This window comes from Cariama cristata, unplaced genomic scaffold (assembly GCF_000690535.1).
Source record: "Cariama cristata isolate BGI_N322 unplaced genomic scaffold, ASM69053v1 scaffold9149, whole genome shotgun sequence".
Classification (NCBI taxonomy): domain Eukaryota; kingdom Metazoa; phylum Chordata; class Aves; order Cariamiformes; family Cariamidae; genus Cariama; species Cariama cristata.
The window spans coordinates 50,805-56,243 of NW_009637383.1; positions in this window are offsets into that span (position 1 = coordinate 50,805).

A 5,439-nucleotide genomic window follows, 5' to 3' on the forward strand; every position below is an offset into this window, starting at 1 on the left:
AGGAGTAAAGGACAGGTTGGTGAAGCGATAGCTTAAATAACCAGGTGAGATTTAGATTCTCTTCTGATAGTGCTGTTCTGTTATGCTGTTGCTTTTCTGACGTGCTCAGCCAGTTGTGCTGCTGGATGTGCTCCTGTCGTCTCTTTTGTCAGTGGGAAGTTGTATAAATGTAGGCTAGAATTCAGCTATGGGAACAAGAGAGTTACAGAAACAGTATTTTTGTAAAAATCTCTACAAAGGGGAGAAACATCTGCTTGGTCTCAATTAAAACAAAACTGGTTTTAACCACAACTTTTTTAGTGATTGTGTTTAACCTTAATAACTTTAAAAAATCTTCCTCCAGACTTCACAGCCCTTCTGCAAACTCTCAAGCTACAAAGTCACCCACTCAATTTTCAAAAAGCTGGGGGACACCTGAGCTTACTTTGAAGCTTTTAGCTTCAGGATTAATTTAAATGAGTTATTGCAAAAGCAAACCCCTTCATTGATTTGCTATTCTTGAACGCTGTATTTGCTTGGATTATTGGGAATATAATAATTACAATTTTTTTTCCCAAATAACTGAACTCTGTCATAGTGCTACAGTGAGTTTAGTTTTACTGAAGCCTCGATTCCCTGAGTAGTCTCCTATTGAGCACGCAGAACTGCACAGACTGAGACAGCACACTTGTAACTATAAAATATCCCTGTATTACACTACTAGGAGAACATTATGAGATATCTGAAGGAACATTATGTATTTAGGTGAGAGAAATCTCTTATTTTGATGTCTTGGCCATTTGAATACCAGTATTTGATCTAACTGACCTTTCCCATCAAAAAAAAAAAAAAGCCCCAAAAAACTGCAGCATTGAGGTCTGTTTTTTAAAAAAACTTCAGTGAGACAACATTACTTGTTTAAATTGTAAACCCTTACATACTAAATGACCTTATTAGCGCTGTTTCTAGTTAGCTGGCTTACGCCCCAACATTGTATTGCTGGGTAGATGCCAACCACATTTTTCTCCCTGAATTATAAAGGAGTGGTAGGTAACAAATGTCACTGCTTAGAGGTGGTCAAATAAGAAAAAAGAAACAACTGTAGTACTACACTGTCTCTCTGCTCTCCTTACTTTGTTGAAGATGGACATGATCCTTCACATCGGCTTAAAGTGACATTTGCAGAACAGCCTCTGTAAGTTATTTTTTCTTCATATTCGAGTTTTCTACAATGCTCTGTCAAATGTAAAAAGAAAAAATTATAGCAGAAATTTATCTTTGTCTTCCCCAGTGACCTTTGCGGGATGCCAAAAGCCTCTGTACTTGGTTTCATGGAAAACCATTCCTACTGCATGAGACAATCAACAAGTCACAAGTGAGTAATGCAGCAAGGGAAGGTTTTAAACTAGGCACTGCAGATGCATGAGAGAGTTATCCGGGAGGACAACTAAGAAAATGCAAGTCACTAGAATTACAAATGAGCAAAAAAAATTGCTGTTAAGAATACAGTGTAAATTCAGTCCAGCAGGAAAAAACTCTAATCCACTGAGAACACAGAGATGCAAATAAAACAACCAGCTGGCTAATTCTGGTGGAATTGTTTCTGGTTCACAGACTGTGTAATAGATTTTATGTATTTGAAAAATGCTTAATTTACTCATTTTAAGGTTTTATTTATTTATAGACAGCCAGAAGTTCACAGCTTAAATGCCTGCCCAAAGTCTGTCTTTCCTTGCTAGATAGAATGCGTAATGCTATGTAGCAGGTAATGATTGTATGTATTGATCTTGTATTTTCTTCTGACTTGAAGCAAGACAGTAAGCACTTTATGAAGCAAAAAGCTGACTGAAAACACAGGTTTTCCAATGAGTTTAAAGATTGTGTTTGAAGTTTATATTAAGGAGGACAAAGCTGTTCAATCCTATAAAGGCAATTTATGCACCTCTCACGCTGCTCCTGTACAGTGCTCTTTTGAGCAATTCAGGTTCACTCCTTGCAGAAAGGTTATGGGTGAAACCTGGCTGTTGTTGCAGGGAAGGCTCAGTTAATGCTGCAGTAGGAATTTGGGAAGTTGTCATCGGAAAATAAGGCAAATAATGATGCTACACTAAGGTACTATATCCGCATCTTATAAATGAAGAGCTAGGAGCTAGGCCAATATTTCACTTTTCTTTCTGGACTGAAAGGTATTGTTAATATTCTGCAAGACCGAAAAGTACCAGAATTGTTCAGTTTAGGGCTGAAAAATGTGCAGAGAAAGGAGAAGAACTTGTTTGCAACTTTCTGTATGCACGAAATAAGTACTGGCAGGTACTGCCTGTTAACTGCAGGGAACAAACCTGGTAATGATATGGTTGGGAAGATACTGTTCTGAAGCCCTGCTCTTAGAAAAAGAATGTACACAAAATCCAAATCAGGCACCAAAAACATAATCGTACTGGGGAAAATCCTTCTGCTTGTGAGAGTTCCTACTTGGATTCCCATTCTGCGAGGTGAGAATTATGAGGATGCAGGGAAAGCAGGGTCAAAGGGAGTAGGGCAATAGAAAGAGTCCCATCTCCTTGGGTCAAACCGTCATTTCCCGATGCTCACAGAGTCGGGCAATTTGAGCCTCCCTTCTGCTAAAAAAACCTGACACCAGCGTCTTTGGTACTGCGTTACTTGTGGAACAGTGGGAGGAAGGACAGACTGTGCATTCCATTGCTCCAAGTAGGTAATTCTGCCATGCCTTGTGGCTGACCTGTACAAGCTGCACTCTGCTGACAGGGTTAATAGTGAAAACGGAGATGAAAGGTTCTGCTACAGGTGACGATACCCACTGTTACAGATTGATTCTGACATCACCTCTTGAGAGAAGTAGTTTACTACAAATACAGTTTTCTTAGTTGATTATTTGGGACCCTTTGTGTAAATCAGTCTTCTGGAGTAAGACTTGGTAGGTGATGTTTTGAGTGACTTGAGCGAGGTGTTGCGGTTTGTTCATTTTTTTTTTTTGTTGCTGTTGGTGCTAAGTTTCTGGTTCAGTTGATCTGATTGTAACGACAGAATGGAGGACTTTGTGAAGATTCACAACAACTAAGGAAATAGCATATAGATCTGTGGAAAAATTTTGAACGTGTACTTCAAAGATAAAAAGGTGCAAATACTTATCTCATTATTAAGCAGAGTAGAAAAGGGCAGGCCTATGAGGATGCTGCATATTCCTCCTAATTCTTGAAAAAAATAAGGCAAGTGAAGGCTGTAACTTGTTGGAGGTGAGGTCACACTTTCTTTAGGAATAAAACACACTGAAAAGGAGAACGACCAGTGAAAGTGGTATATGACAAGAGAGAAGGCAATAGGGCAGAAGACAGTATGATATGGCTAAAGTACACTTCCCAGATAGTTTCTCCTTTGCATGTTAAGAAGGCAAAGTAGCTGAAATTCAAATGTTAACTCTACTCTGGGTCCTCAAACAGTAGTTAAAATGAACATACAAAAAAGAACCACACAGAAAATCCACCTTCCATTCACACATTGAACAGTGCATATGTCCTCCTGGTCTATTCTTAGAAGGGTTAATCCATATCCTAGGAAGCATTGAATAAAACGTGTCTGCCTCTCTGTTTCTAAAGAGGAATAGAAACTAGGCTTCTGCTACCTATACAGAACACAGTTAAAAATGCATAGATATCTTTTGTGTATCCACACCAGTGTTCCTGACTCCTACACTGTAGATCCTGAAGTAGGACAGTTCCATTTTAAAACTAGGAGAGAGGATGTTGCTTTCTGTGCCTCCCTTTACATGAGATTGTGCAGAAATTGTAGAACTCTCCTAGTACGCACTCTGTCAGCCTGCTTAACTCACACTTTTTAATGTTTACATCAGTATATAGCAGGGAATCTGTTGTTCTGAAATCGAAGACTTCAGATGACTACTCTACAAAAAAGAACTGCAGAAAGGACAAAAGGAAAAGATGGAGCCAAGGCATACAAATGGTGTCATAGCCAAAGAATATGTAATGTAAGAAGTCATACGCTCATGAAAGAAAAGATGTGCTAAAACCAAAAACAGGATATAGGAAATGATATAGATATACTTTACCTTGTGGTACTGTTAATGGTACAACGGAAGACAATGTTGACAGTCTAGAGGTGAAAGAAGATGATGTAGTACGAGTAGTGGTTAATCTTGTTGTTTGGAAATAAGTCCTTTCAACTGACTCTGTAGAAGCAGTAGTAATGACACTGGGAGCAGAAGGAATTGTTGTAGATAAAACAGTTGGGATCAAAACTGGAGTGGACTTGGCAGAGATACTGGTAGGAACTACTAATGAAGATGTTTTGCCATGTGGAATAAACGTGGTGTTTTCAGAGGAAAAATACGTAGCACTCTCAGCAGACCTAAATGTGGAAGTAGTGAGGGGCACAGGCATAGACATTGGACTAGGAGTTGGGGCAAATGCAGAAGAGAATGTAGACGTGGCGGCAGATGTCAGCCGGGTGCTGAGCGGGCCGCTGGGGGCAGGCGGGGAGCTGGGACTTGGAGATGTCACTGTCAGAGGGACTTGTGTGCTGGCAGCAGGGCTGGCCTCTCTGGAGACAGAGGTCTTGGAGGTGCTGCTGGCAGAGGTGGTGGTGGTGGTCTTCTGCGTGGTCGTTGGTGGCATGATGTGTGGCATGGTTGTCTTTTTGTGGGTGAAGGCTGCCAGGAGGAAATCAGAGGTTGACTGAGGGTGCCAAGCCAAGAGGGGAAAGAAAAGGAGGTGGGCAGAAGCCCTGGGCTGGGACGTGGAGCAAGAAAAGCAGCCCCGTATCGCACTGTGTCTTGCTGGGCAAGAGGGAGGACTGGGTGTCTGGCTCCTGCCATCAGCCCCCCCATCCAGCTTCTCCTACAAAATGGTGGGCCAAGGACAGTGCCAAAGGGTGCCTTCCAATGTGTAACCACCCTCTGCCTCTCCCTGGAAGGGGAGCCTGTCCCGACGTGCGTGTCTCCCTCGAAGGATCAGGGACAGTGTACCCTCTGCCCCCTCCCAGACATGCAGGCCAGGCTCCCTTGGAGAGATCTGTGCCCAGGGCCATACCAAAGGCAGGCCATACCTGAGTTCCCATGCCAAAGGAATTAGGAATGGAGTTATAGCAGCAAAACAACACTTCAGTGGCAAGTGCAGATCAGAAGAAAAAAAGCAATCAAAGCAGGAAGGAATGGAGGATGGAAGCATGAAAGCTGGGAAGGGCAGGCAGAGCAGCAGGAAGGGTAGGAGGGAGCCTTACCAGGCTCTGAAGAGCTGAGCCATGTTGAGGACACAGTTGAGAAGGCAGAAGGTGCAGGTGACGGCAGTGAGGTGGTTTGGGCTGTGAAGGGTGTGGAGGACTCCAATGCAGGCAGCTCTTTAGGAGCACTCGTTGTTGGGGAAGAGGGCTTGGGCCTTGGTGTCGTAGGCGTAGGCGTGGGGCTGGTGCTTGAGGCTGATGTGGAGG